Source organism: Schistocerca serialis, chromosome 2 (assembly GCF_023864345.2).
Source record: "Schistocerca serialis cubense isolate TAMUIC-IGC-003099 chromosome 2, iqSchSeri2.2, whole genome shotgun sequence".
In the NCBI taxonomy this organism is placed as follows: Eukaryota; Metazoa; Arthropoda; class Insecta; order Orthoptera; family Acrididae; genus Schistocerca; species Schistocerca serialis.
In genome coordinates, this window is record NC_064639.1 from 589,684,103 (window position 1) to 589,699,949 (window position 15,847).

A 15,847-nucleotide genomic window follows, 5' to 3' on the forward strand; every position below is an offset into this window, starting at 1 on the left:
CAGCTCTACAATAACTTTATTATTTGAGATATTTTCACAATGCTTTGCACACACATACAAAAACTCAAAAAATTTTTTTTAGACATTCACAAATGTTCGATATGTGCCCCTTTAGTGATTCGGCAGACATCAAGCCGATAATCAAGTTCCTCCCACACTCGGCGCAGCATGTCCCCATCAATAAGTTTGAAAGCATCGTTGATGCGTGCTCGCAGTTCTGGCACGTTTCTTGGTAGAGGAGGTTTAAACACTGAATCTTTCACATAACCCCACAGAAAGAAATCGCATGGGGTTATTCGGGAGAGCGTGGAGGCTATGACATGAATTGCTGATCATGATCTCCACCACGATCGATCCATCGGTTTTCCAATCTCCTGTTTAAGAAATGCCGAACATCATGATGGAAGTGCGGTGGAGTACCATCCTGTTGAAAGATGAAGTCGGCGCTGTCGGTCTCCAGTTGTGGCATGAGCCAATTTTCCAGCATGTCCAGATACATGTGTCCTGTAACGTTTTTTTCGCAGAAGAAAAAGGGGCCGTAAACTTTAAACCGTGAGATTGCACAAAGCACGTTAACTTTTGGTGAATTGCGAATTTGCTGCACGAATGCGTGAGGATTCTCTACCGCCCAGATTCGCACATTGTGTCTGTTCACTTCACTATTAAGAAAAAATGTTGCTTCATCACTGAAAACAAGTTTCGCACTGAACGCATCCTCTTCCATGAGCTGTTGCAACCGCGCCGAAAATTCAAAGCGTTTGACTTTGTCATCGGGTGTCAGGGCTTGTAGCAATTGTAAACGATAAGGCTTCTGCTTTAGCCTTTTCCGTAAGATTTTCCAAACCGTCGGCTGTGGTACGTTTAGCTCCCTGCTTGCTTTATTCCTCGACTTCCGCGGGCTACGCGTGAAACTTGCCCGCACGCGTTCAACCGTTTCTTCGCTCACTGCAGGCCGACCCGTTGATTTCCCCTTACAGAGGCATCCAGAAGCTTTAAACTGCGCATACCATCACCGAATGGAGTTAACAGTTGGTGGATCTTTGTTAAACTTCGTCCGGAAGTGTCGTCGCACTGTTATGACTGACTGATGTGAGTGCATTTCAAGCACGACATACGCTTTCTCGGCTCCTGTCGCCATTTTGTCTCACTGCGCTCTCGAGCGCTCTGGCGGCAGCACCCTGAAGTGCGGCTTCAGCCGAACAAAACTTTAGAGTTTTTATACGTCTCCGTAGTGCGTCGTGACCATATGTCAATGAATGGAGCTACAGTGAACTTATGAAATCGCTTCAATCATTTGTAATAGCCCTGTATAATGGCCCACTGCCTTGCTCGTCTGCAACGCTATGCTCAAGTTAGGGAAAGCGTTCCTGGCACGAGTGGTGGCTGGAGACGAATCATGCTATCATCAGTTAGAAACAGAATCAAAACGACAAAGTCTCCCGTGGAAGCATCCAGAGTCACCAACACCACCAAAAAAGAAAAAAAAGCCAAGGCCATGCACACGAGTGCAGGAAAGGTTATGCTGACGTTCTTCTTTGACCAAGATGGCCCCCTTCTGATTCTGTGGGAAACAGCACGGAACAACAGTGAATGCCCAGCGTTACTCGCAAATCTTGACCACCCTTCGCCAAGTGATCAAATTAAAACGACTAAGCAATCTCAGCTGTGGGATAATTCTGCTCCACGACAATGCAAAGCCTCATACGGCAACACAGTCATTGTACTCGTTCAGAAATTCAAACGGGAGGTTTTGAGCCACCCTTCATACAGACCGGACGTCTCTCCCTGTGATTAAGCCATTTTTGGTCTCCTTAAAAAGTTTCTGAGAGGCAAACGGTTCACCTCGGACGACGACGTCCAGCTGTACGTGCGCAACTGCTTAACATTGCAATCTCGGGAATTTTATGAGACAGCCATTCACAGCTTTGTGCCGCAGTGTGTCAAGTGTCTCAACAGCCAAAGTTAATAATTCCGGCATACAGGTACTGGTATCTGTAATTTGCCTAAGGCTCGTTTCTTTTTTAATGCCCCTTATAAATTTCACATATATTTAACGTATTTCGTGCGTATTTGTACACATATTTCATCTATATGCCTATCGAGTTTCGCTTTGCAGTTTCATTTTCACAAAACTTAAGTTTTATGACGTGTTGTCTCCTGAACTATGCGCTGTTCAGTGATATAATTTTGCAGGTACATCAAGTAGTACATGTGCCTCCTGTCTACGAAATGTGTTGCGATGTGAGTTAGTAGTAAAGAAGTAATAAATTAATACGTCATGCGTTATGCGGGAGTTTTTCACACACTTAAGGGTTTGTGACTTCATATCTGTTGAAGTGTCGCACAATGATAGAATTTTGTGAGTATATTCAGCACCATACGTGGATACTGTGTGTGCAATGTGTTGCGAATAGAGTTAGTAGGGAGTAGTAATAAATTAAAATATCGTTCTTCATTTGGCAATGGAATTATATGAACACTGAAAATGTAGTAAGCGATCTACTTCTTTCGTTTCATCATTTGGTGGGGTTGTCAGTGAAAAAGCTTTTGCACGTGATTGAAAGTCCGTGTGAAGTTCGTTGCAAGCCTCCTAGTCCTCTTATTCGCAAATAATGGATAACTAAAGTACGAGGCCTGTTCAGAAAGTAAGCTCCGATTGATTGCCAAATTGAAACCACAGTGAACATCAGAAATGTTTTACTTGTAACAATTAGCTACACCTTTCAGCTACTTCTCTACGTAGTCGCCGTTCTGACTTAGACTTTTGTCATAGAGTTGTACCAACTTTTCAATAGCCTCATCATAGAAGGCAGCCGCCAGTGCTTTCCGCCAATTCTCCACGCTGGCCTACACCTCGTTGTCTGTGTCAAAATGTTGTCTTCAAAGTCAGCGGTTCATGTGACCAGAGATGAAACTCAGGGGGAGACAATTGCGGACTGTATTGTGGGTAATCTCACATTTCCATTTGAAAACGATGCAGGAGCATCTTCATTGCCCCTGCAGAATGCGGCTGAGAATTGTCTTGAAGAAGAAACAGCATGACAGTTATGTAATGTTAGCTGCATAGCTTCAGGCGAAATTTCTCACCAGGCCCTCGTACTTGGCGGCAGACACTATTTTCTAGACATCTTTACGCACTCACTGCGAGCTCAGAAATGAGAAGAGCGACGTGATGCTAACTGGGGTTATACTAGAGACACTACCCAACACATCTGTGGAAAGCTTTATCGGATTTTCATAGTCGTTTCCATTTCGCGACCGATCGGAGCTTACTTTCTGAACGCCCCTCGTAAATTTATATTCGCGTTGTGGCCTACACTGCATTTTTATCTCACCCATTGGATAGATGGATAATTCTTTTCCTGTCAGTGATCCGTTCCAGACAAAAATCATATGTGTATCAAGTCCGGTGGAAATCGGTCCAGTGTTTAAGGAGGAGACATGGAATACACATACATACATTTTTATAATTTATATGGATTTGTCGTTATCATGTTACTCTACCAAAATATACTGTTCCCAAATTGAAATAATTGCAAATATCTTTGTATTAAGCTTTAAAAAGAAACATCCGAGTATTAGTCCATCGTAATTAGATGAATTACACAGTGATTACATAGTAATATTGCTATGTAATCACCCTTTAGTGGAAATGATGGCGAGTAACAAGCAGACATGGTTGATAAGTTTTTTGTACATTTGTACGTAATTATAAGCATATATATGTTTATGATTCATGATCATAGATCTTGTTGTTATAAGTCAAGAACTTCTTAAAAGAAAACTCCTAATTATGAAAACAATGACTTTCAAAGTCTGAAAACAAAATAGCAACAACAATAATGTGATTGGCGATTGTGAAACGGAGAACAGCAACATCAATAATAACAATTACAATAATAATAATATACTAATAATAATAATAATAACAATACACACTGTGTGTAAGATTTTGCTCATTCTACGAGGCTTAATACTGAAAAAATAATGGGAGAGAGTATCAGTTATGGCTTACTGATTTAACAGAAATGCGTCTTGTTCCCATGGGAAAGCTACATGAAAGCTACATGACGATTATCACTTCGCACTTCATTGATCAGCAGACTGACAAATGTTGGTTGAGGTACACACTCAGGAATCCAGCACATAGTACCAATGCTACTAGAGAAGCAATACAAGATAACGTTAATGAATAATGTTAATAAAAAAATGTGGAGCTTTAAGGACTAGCTCCACGATTAATTCAGAAACATGGCCCTCCACACAAACGCAGTTCTTCAAGCAGAGATATATTTTCTTATTATGACTGCATCTTGTTTGACCAGGACTCACAGTATGAGCGTATGTCAAGTTCGATTGTTGAACTCTCGTAGAAAACATTAGCGCAGATACAAATATTCGATATGTAAGGTCACTTGTAAAAGGATCATTTTTATCAGTTCATCAAATGGTGTAATTGTAGCGATATATTTCTAGAATTTTCGAAATTCTTTGTTTTCTGAGAGCAACGGTGCAGAGCTGAGAATTTATTTTTCGGATTATGATGGAGAAGAGGACCAAGAGGCTTCATAATTGACATCTATTTTAGTGACAAGTTTTATAGGTGGAAAATACACATTTGTGTGATACTTTTCTGTGTACAGATTAGTATATTTAGTTTGTTCCCTACAGAAATAAAAGCATGTGGTGTGCAGTGGATGACGAATCTGACACTAAGTTGTTATATGTGTGAATTCTGGGCTGGGAGATTTAGAAGTAAACGTTATTAGACAGAAATATATTTCATCTCATGTATATAAATGTTCTGGATGGGAATTTAAAAAACCATCAACAAGTTCTTATATGCGACAGTTTATTATTTCCAACAGCAAAACACATGACAGAAATTATTCGTATATGTAGGCAATACAATCATCCTCGTACTTTAGACAAATCTTCACAGTGACAAGATAACAGCTGTAGCAATAATTTAAGCTTTTATGAACTTTATCTTGTACAGACATTAATTTACGTGTGTCACACGAGAATGAAGTCAAAGATACATCAGTAGTCGCATTTTAAACGAAATTAGATATAGGAAATACTTTAAAGGCTGTTCTTTGACGTATGAATATTTACGTCCAAAACACGTATTTAAAGTTTCCGCTATTTGCGGCTTAAAGTAGTTCATGTGGCGTAAAGTAGTCTTCCAACAGAACATGTTGCTTCTGAAAAATATTTTCAAGTAAATTGCTCATGTCGAAAGTTAGCTATAGTAGAGAAACAAGAAAGATTTTCAGAATGTGTGTTGATCAAACCTTGTCCATCTAGGTTTTTCACTTCGGGGGAATATTGGAAAAAATCATTCAACCACGCTGTTGCTGATTTCCTTCCATATCCGCATTGTGTTCAGCGTGAATTAGATCTTATATCCTAAATGTTTATTCAATGCTAAATCTAATCTTACGTAAGGGTGCTCATCTTTGGGAGTGTATGCACCTATGTGTGTTTTTTTCTAAGTGGAGAGAGCAATAATGGAATTAGTTTACAGAGTAAGTTGCCCAATAACAACAAGATAGGTGGCTGTAGCAGAAACGGCAGACACTATCAGACTTCTATCAATTGGCAGCAGTCCAGACGCGTTGAATCTTATTGGTGGCCCACATTTTATCTGCCGTAAGAAGGCCTCAGCATGAGGAGCCGATCCTGCCATTCCCACTGACCTGCGTAGCAGGGCTGCAGTCTTAGCCTCTTGGTCTTCAAGGATGGAACATGATAATGACATCACTAACAGGTCAACCAAGTGACGTGCCAACCAGTATGAACAAAAACCCAGGGATGAATGGATCGGTAGATTATCAACCCTCTCTCGCACCACCAGCACTACGAGCAGTCCATAGATACTGTAGATGGTCCCCAGGATGCAGAACACCACGTGTAAAGTGACAGTGGGCGACTCGTGTTCCTGCAGCAGCTCTGCAGCGCGCTGCAGCACCAGGTGGGTGTGCTGCAGCCGGCGCAGCCTGCCGCTCAGGTTGTCGCACCGCCGCTTCTTCTGCCAGCCCAGCAGCAGCTGAGACAGCCGGGGCTCTCCCAGACAGGACAGCGAGTCCACCAGCTGAGCGTTCAGTGTCCGGAAACGCGACCACAGCTCCAACACAGGCACTACAAACTGCTGCATCAACGCCACATCACATAGTGACCAGTAAACGTAACACAGTAGTTTCACTACGCTTGAGATTCGAAACCCATCAGTGGGCGTTATCACTAATGAAACATTAGAAATCGCCGAAATTATTGAATAACTAGTAATGACAAACGCGCCTAATTTATTTGAATGGCAAACTAGGCCTTGAATTAGCATTTCGTCAGCAAGATTGAGTGACTCTAGGAAATTACGTATATGCTTTAGTCTACTGACACAACAACAGAAGAAAAGGCAACACAGTCTGAGATGATACATGATTCGTGTTGAGGCATCTATAAACACCATTATTTTTGATGTGTCATGAGAAACATGTTGATACGCCACATAAATATCGAAGGTACTACAGATGACAGTGACTAGGAACCATAGTGAAGTTATTTTAATGTATTTTCCTAACCAGCTATGCGATTTCTTGCTGGGATATTGGTACAGTGTACAAAAGCTAGGAGCGATTCCTAAGAACTGCCAGAATTTGTAAATCGCAGTCGTGCAAACGTAAAATGCTACCGTTTTCATCATAGTTCCAAATTACGATGCTTTCTTACGTCAAAATCAACTCTTCCACTCACACAGATATCTTGCACAGAAGTGACAAATGAGTAAATTCTGCTGGGATAACTAAGGTCATCTGTAACACTCTCAGCACATATTTTCTCGAATGGTCTCCGGGCTAAGAAAAAGCCACCTGTCATTAACACAAAATGTATCATAGCAACCACCTATAAAAACAAAAAACAACATCTGAGTAATTTAATTACCAAGATAAGAATTCCGCTAGAATAACTAAAACGATCTGCTACCGTCTCAGCACATATTTAGTTTTCTCGCCTGCTCGCGGAGATCAATATACCTCTTACTAAAAAAAATTGTTACATGGCAACCACTTGTGAAAACAAAACTAATATCTAAGTGGTTTAATGATCAAGACAATACTGCACTTATCTAATGAAGTGTGCCGAAAGCCTTAACTGCAGCCTATTAATTCCTAACTGTTCGTACTTTCCCTGTTCATCTCTGTGTTTCACGAACTGTAACGACCAATTGGAAAAAATTGTGGATACGACCGGAAGTGTTTATATTTGATAATTATCTGTAGTACGTTACTTGTATTACACGGAACTTTATCCTATAGACTATGCAGACACATTCTTCCTCAAATACGATAGGGAGTTACACAACGTTGAGTCTATAAGCAGATGACGAGTAAAAAGAGAATTCGTATTGATTTGAAAAATTCATTTACTTATGAACATGTGCTCTGGATATTTTTTCCATTGCTTTGTCAATCTCTGAGACCCACTCTACAAAATTATTAATGCCTCGTCAAAACAAATCAACGTCCTATACTTCTTCAGTTGCGTCATCACGAAAATGCTCATCTAAATACTGACGTTTAAGAACACTGAACAAATGCAATTCGTTTGAAGCTAATTAGGCGCTGTAGTCGGTGTATCTTGAAGTGTTCCCACCATAATTTGCGTTTCTTTCGTGTTGCTGGCAGTATGACAAAGTGAAATGTGTTGCAAAACTGAGGAGTTATTGCAACCTTGCATTGATGACCCAATCACAAGTAATCCTAAGGATGTTTCAGTACAAGTCGTCTTTTAAGATTTGTCCTTGAAACTCGAATTTTGCGGATGTTGTGCCTTTGTGAAATCACGTATCTCTTCCTCTACACCGAGCGAGGTGGCCCATTGTGAGGAAAGTGCGCTCATACTGAGAAGGTCAGTGGTTCAAATCCGCACCCACCATAGCGAAATCCTTTAACAGAAATATCATGATGGTTGCTCTGAAAGGATACAGCCGATTTCCTTCAATAATCCATCTCTAATGACTCTTCGGCTACGAAATGTCAACGCTAATATTACTTTTGTTTCCTTCAAGGATTACATTACGACAGTCTTTCTTTCTTTTCCCATACGTGACTTCGGGTATTTCACTGCACTCACACGTACTGTGTCGCACGTTGGTAAACGTGAAGGCAAGATTCTAGTGTGAGAGTTTGGGATTAACGAAAAGTCTCCTGAATTCTTGGAACCATTTGCGAGGGCGTCCTGATAAGTCACGCCTCTGAATTTTTACGTGGAGACTGTTAGTATTTTTGAATAAAAGAGCGTTATTAACATTCTGCATGAAACCTAGCAGACTGAAACCGTATGCCTAACCGAGTCTCGAACCCGGGCCTTTGTATTTCGCGGGTAATTGCTCCAGTAATTGAACTGCCGAAGCACGACTCACAACCTGTCCTCATAGCTTTACTTCTGCCAGTACCTCTCCTCCTACATTCCAAACTTCACAGAAGTTCACCTGCGAAACTTATGGAACTAAAAATCCCGGAAAAAGGATATTATTAGTAGTGCACATGTCCGCGTAAGGTAAATGTCCCGAATTCGAGTCTCGTTCCGGCACACAGGTTTGATCTGCCAAGAATTTTCATATCAGCGCAGTCTCCACTACAGAGTGAAAATTTCATTTTGGAAAACATTCTACATTTGTATTCTTCATGGCTGCATATTTGGGGCCTCTGTCACCAGAGAGCTTCGAATTGTAGGGTGTAAGATGGCGGTGTATCGCATAACTGTCTTGTTGGGTGAAGTACAGCCTGCTGTTATCGAGCTTCGAAATCTAAGAGTTCGTCCACACATGGATCGCCCTCTCCTTCAGCATGACAACGCCGGACCACATACGAGTGCTGCGTCATCTGAACAATGCGACGCCTTTGATTCGCTCTCATCGATCATACTCCATACCAGTCCCTACTTAGCCTCATCCGCTGGTAACCTGTTTCAAAAATTTAAAGAACAGCTCTGAGGGCTTCACTTTGATAGTGACGAAGTAATGCAAGCTGAGGGTAGATTATAGCCCTGTCAATAAAGTCGAACATTCTACAATGACGGCATCAACAAACTGGTCTGTCGTTGGGTGAAGTGCGTTCGTCTTCAGGCTGACCATGTCGAGAGATATATATTTGCAGAAATCAAGAAGAAAGATGTGAAATGTTAGTAATGCTTGTTTTATTTAAAATGCTTTAAGAGTTTTCACGTCAAAAATTCGGAGGCATTACTTTTCAGCAGGCCCTCGTAAGCACTGCAATGCCAGACTTTTATTCTGCATAACTGCATAATTAACGTGATGTAGTCAAACTCTTTTTGCCAATTGTGACGGAAAACGTCCCAGATCCAGAGAGAGATCGGCGATCCGAAACCAACTTCCTACCGACGAGCTAGTATGAACAATCATGGTCGCAGTTACAGCAACTGTAAATTCAAAACACAAGTTCCATAATCAAAGGAAAATTTGTATTTCCAAACAAGTTGCTTTCTCAGGAATTTAGTTATATTCGTGCCATAGCAATAAGACAACATAGCTAAAAGAAAAGCAGCCTATATCTTTAACTTTCCTATCGAAGTGCTCCCGTACTCTGTTATATATGGCGTAATACTATGTATATTGGATTCGGAGGAACTCCCACACGAGTATCCAAAGACTTCGTATGCTCCAAGCTGCTCAGAAACACCGATTTTTTTTGGATACAACGGTCTGTTTAAAATCTTCCTGCCTACACGTCTCAATTAGTTGTCTCACAGGCTTCAAATTACATGTTCTTTTCTGTGTTACACTTCGCACACTTTAGGTGCATTTTACCCATAAAAACACTCAAAAATATGGTCCGATATTTGTGAATATTATTGTGTGAGTAACACACTTGTTTATTATTAACGTACAGCTAACGCCGAAAATATCCCTACTGCACTGTACTTTTCTTACTATCTCAAAGTAAGTGGTGATGTAGGAGGTGAATCGAAGCCATATAACTGCAAGACCAAAATCAAACAGAAATCTTTCTTTTTCAGTATTTGCTTCTCCTTTTTCTGCACTAGCAGACAGAAATTAATTGAAAGATCTATAATGCGCTAACATATCATGTGTTATGCAGACCTGTAGCTGTTTTACTGTTGTTATTAACCATTTCCACAGTTGCAAAGCGTAAACTACGCGGCATAATTGCCGCCATTTAAGAGCGCGGCTGATTCCGCTATAGAGTAATTTGTTAAAGTTCGAGACAAATTCACGAATGAAGTAATATTAACAATCACTGAGCATATGTGCCTCACTAATTAGGAGGCAGCTTGCATCCAGAAAGAATGCTCTCGGGTGAAATGAAAACCTCTCTTACCTTTTCATAGCTTTAGTAGCTAACTGGATCATATCAACTTTTGTAATACGTACACACACACTGTAAAGACGTTTGACAATTATATGTATTTTCTATTCTTGTTGTAAGACTCGTTGGAGACACAATATTAAAACTTTTGGCAAACTGTCACTCAGCAATTTTAAGAGTTTAGCTGCTGAGTCGCAATCTGGACTCTGCTTCGTGAACGTTGCTGATTCTTCGAGTGCGCTTTTGAGAACGTGTACCATTTACAGTTGCAGATGCTGGTCGAATGAAGATTTCGAGAGTTATCCACAATTTGGTCTTATTAGTGGTTAGTATACAGTCGAAACTTATATTTATTTGATGGCTTATGGATCGGTTGGGAGATGTAATATTTTTCTGTAGATACGGATGGGTCTCTACTGTTCGTACCAGTTAAGGCTCAGAACATGGATCAGTGAACAGTGTATATGAAATTACTTTAAACATACTTTCAGTTTTATTGCAAAAAATTCGTCCCGGTCACCGTATTTGTAGTTGTTATAACTGTAGTATTTTTTATTGTGCTCTGCATTTCATTTATTAACTTAACTAAGCCCCTAGACAGCGTAGAACGATAGTAACAGTGTAGTGCATTCCTGTCCAGTCGTATTACAGTGAATAGTTTACTAACATTATTGATCCGGGTAGCGAGTTGAGAAAATTGTCTTGAATAGGGCGTCGACTGCATGGCATATCATTGGCTTTGAAGTAGGATTTCCTGAGACGAGTTCGAAAAATTTGTGTGAACAAAGGATATCAAACAAAGGACCAAGAGACACTGCTGTTTTCTGTGGATGATAATGACAGTAATACATGATTTTTACTACATTTTATAACCGTTTATAGTTGTGAATCAGGTTACTATAAGTTATGTGCCATGAAGTATAGCCACAGAACCATACTATCTGTGATTACAGCCTAGACGAAATATTTCTTATACTTTTCTCACCGAAATATCCTATCTTTCAAAAGTACAATACATACGATACTAACACCTGTACACACAACGAATGTACCTGTCATGCAACTTTCATTTCTACAACAGTGGATAACTGCACACGAAATGGACTTTATTTCACACTATGACCATCTTCGAACACCATAATACACTCCTGGAAATGGAAAAAAGAACACATTGACACCGGTGTGTCAGACCCACCATACTTGCTCCGGACACTGCGAGAGGGCTGTACAAGCAATGATCACACGCACGACACAGCGGACACACCAGGAACCGCGGTGTTGGCCGTCGAATGGCGCTAGCTGCGCAGCATTTGTGCACCGCCGCCGTCAGTGTCAGCCAGTTTGCCGTGGCATACGGAGCTCCATCGCAGTCTTTGACACTGGTAGCATGCCGCGACAGCGTGGACGTGAACCGTATGTGCAGTTGACGGACTTTGAGCGAGGGCGTATAGTGGGCATGCGGGAGGCCGGGTGGACGTACCGCCGAATTGCTCAACACGTGGGGCGTGAGGTCTCCACAGTACAGCGATGTTGTCGCCAGTGGTCGGCGGAAGGTGCACGTGCCCGTCGACCTGGGACCGGACCGCAGCGACGCACGGATGCACGTCAAGACCGTAGGATCCTACGCAGTGCCGTAGGGGACCGCACCGCCACTTCCCAGCAAATTAGGGACACTGTTGCTCCTGGGGTATCGGCGAGGACCATTCGCAACCGTCTCCATGAAGCTGGGCTACGGTCCCGCACACCGTTAGGCCGTCTTCCGCTCACGCCCCAACATCGTGCAGCCCGCCTCCAGTGGTGTCGCGACAGGCGTGAATGGAGGGACGAATGGAGACGTGTCGTCTTCAGCGATGAGAGTCGCTACTGCCTTGGTGCCAATGATGGTCGTATGCGTGTTTGGCGCCGTGCAGGCGAGCGCCACAATCAGGTCTGCATACCACCGAGGCACACAGGGCCAACACCCGGCATCATGGTGTGGGGAGCGATCTCCTACACTGGCCGTACACCACTGGTGATCGTCGAGGGGACACTGAATAGTGCACGGTACATCCAAACCGTCATCGAACCCATCGTTCTACCATTCCTAGACCGGCAAGGGAACTTGCTGTTCCAACAGGACAATGCACGTCCGCAAGTATCCCGTGCCACCCAACGTGCTCTAGAAGGTGTAAGTCAACTACCCTGGCCAGCAAGATCTCCGGATCTGTCCCCCATTGAGCATGTTTGGGACTGGATGAAGCGTCGTCTCACGCGGTCTGCACGTCCAGCACGAACGCTGGTCCAACTGAGGCGCCAGGTGGAAATGGCATGGCAAGCCGTTCCACAGGACTACATCCAGCATCTCTACGATCGTCTCCATGGGAGAATAGCAGCCTGCATTGCTGCGAAAGGTGGATATACACTGTACTAGTGCCGACATTGTGCATGCTCTGTTGCCTGTGTCTCTGTGCCTGTGGTTCTGTCAGTGTGATCATGTGATGTATCTGACCCCAGGAATGCGTCAATAAAGTTTCCCCTTCCTGGGACAATGAATTCACGGTGTTCTTATTTCAATTTCCAGGAGTGTAGTCATTGTCAGTGTAAACTTGGACTTCAGCGTCGTTGTGAGCTGTGGAAGCAATCGACCACACGTTTCGTGTTTCACGAAGGTGATATAGGAAAATTTCAGTTTAAGGACTGAGGAAACTACTCAATACAAATATGAACTGGTTTCTCTTAACTAGGAGATTAGAGTATTAGAGTATTAGCTGACCATGTTTAAATGAGCAGTGCAGAAAAGATGGACTCTCTTGATAGGCAAACATGCAATCAATAATTCTGACAGGCATATATCATCATGTGAAGATCTTTTATCAAGAAGCCTTTCTCTCAGACCAACCAAATATTATCTTATACTGCTTTGTATCCACCGACAAAGGACCGATGACAACATCGTATTACTTACATCTCATATGAAAGAATATGCAAATTGCTAATCTGTCATCAATTATCCAATTCGAAAAGTATATATATATATATATATATATATATATATATATATATATATATATATATATATATAGAGGCTATCCTCTCAATCTTTCTCAAAGCTGATGCTGTGCCATGTGTTCAACATCCCATTCAAAACTACTGGACCGGAGCGCTGTTATTCCAAATGGGGCGGCAAATGGCTTACGAAGAGGCTGCTTTTTCTGTAAGAGCTATATTTCAAAATTTTCTCTGCACCACGAATAAGCATGTGCTGATCTGTGAAAAGTTACGAGCAGATTTACTCATTGCTAACGCTATTTAAACAGCAACTATACAGCCTCTAGCTGCGACACAAACATATACAGATAATGCTCACGGGTTTTTCTCTCAGTTCTGCGTAGAGACAGTTTCTTGGTTACGGCTGAAGAACATTTAGTTCCACTAATACAAAACGCTGTTTGTTTGTTTATCACAATAAATTATACAGATCAACTACATAACCTTCAGATATCTAGTACGACGAGATACATGATGACTAACAACAATGCCATAAAAGGTTCGCTAAGTAATATACTCTGCTATAAGACGGTTTTGCGACCGTGTTGGCTGCAGATTTCTTGACTTGCGCCATAGGGTGGTGGGGTTTCGGGTTCCTCTGAATAGGTCAGGAGATCACTACACTCAGCTGGCGGCTACACGGGTAGCGGAGGGTGTTTGGCGTGGACTGGGCGGTTTTTTAGGTTAGAAAGCCTCGGGAAAGTACGGGGTGGGCTGCAATCTCAAAGGGTGTACGGCAAATACAGAACGTGCTTGGATCAAGGAACAGTCGGAATTGTAGTTGTAAATTGTTGTAGTTGTGCTGGGAAAGGCCCTGAGCTTCAAGCGCTAATAGAAAGCACAGAAGCTGAAATCGTTATAGGTACAGAAAGCTGGCTAAAGACTGAAATAAGTTCTGCAGAAATTTTTACAAAGTCTCAAACGGTGTTCAGGAAAGATAGATTAGGCAGAATTGGTGGTGGAGTGTTTGTGTCTGTCAGTAGTGGTTTATCTTGTAGTGAAGTCGAAGTAGATACTCGGTGCGAATTGGTATGGGTGGAGGTTATACTTAACAGCCGAACTAATTTAATAATTGGCTCCTTCTACCGACCCCCAGACTCCGGTTATATAGTTGCTGAATAGTTCAGAGAGAATTTGAGTCTCGTAACAAATAAATACCCCACTCATACGGTTATAGTTGGTGGGGACTTCAACCTTCCCTCGATATGTTGGCAAAAATACTTGTTCAAAACCGGTGGTAGGCAGAAAACATCTTCCGAGATTGTCCTAAATGCTTTCTCCGAAAATTATTTCGAGCAGTTAGTCCACGAACCCACGCGAATTGCAAATGGTTGCGAAAACAGACTTGACCTCTTAGCCACAAACAATCCAGAGCTAATAGAGAGCTTCATGACTGATACAGCGATTAGTGATCACAAGGTCGTTGTAGCTAGGCTCAATACCGTTTCTTCCAAATCCACCAGAAACAAACGCAAAACCATTTTATTTAAAAAAGCGGATAAAGTGTCAATACAAGCCTTCCTAAGAGACAATCTCCATTCCTTCCGAACTGACTATGCAAATGTAGACGAGATGTGGCTCAAATTCAAAGATGTAGTGGCAACAGCAATTGAGAGATTCATACCTCATAAATTGGTAAGAATGGAACTGATCCCCCATGGTACACAAAACAGGTCCGAACGCTGTTGCAGAGGCAACGGAAAAAGAATGCGATGTTCAGAAGAACGCGAAATCCCGAAGATTGGCTAAAATTTACAGAAGCGCGAAGTTTGGCGCGGACTTCAATGTGAGATGCCTTTAATAGGTTCCACAACGAAACATTGTCTCGAAATTTGGCAGAAAATCCGAAGAAATTCTGGTCGTATGTAAAGTACACAAGCGGCAAGACGCAGTCAATACCTTCGCTGCGCAGTGCCGATGGTACTGTTACCGACGACTGCGCCGCTAAAGCGGAGTTATTGAACGCAGTTTTCCGAAATTCCTTCACCAGGTAAGACGAATGGAATATTCCAGAATTTGAAACGCGAACAGCTGCTAGCATGAGTTTCTTAGAAGTAGATACCTTAGGGGTTGCGAAGCAACTCAAATCGCTTGATAGGGGCAAGTCTTCAGGTCCCGATTGTGTACCGATTAGGTTCCTTTCAGATTTCGCTGATACAATAGCTCCCTACTTAGCAGTCATATACAACTGCTCGCTCACCGATAGATCTGTACCTACAGATTGGAAAATTGCGCAGGTCGCACCAGTGTTTAAGAAGGGTAGTAGGAGTAATCCATCAAACTACAGACCTATATCATTGACGTCGGTTTGCAGTAGGGTTTTGGAGCATATATTGTATTCAAACATTATGAATCACCTCGAAGTGAACGATCTATTGATTCGTAATCAGCATGGTTTCAGAAAACATCGTTCTTGTGCAACGCAGCTAGCTCTTTATACGCACGAAGTAATGGCCGCTATCGACAGG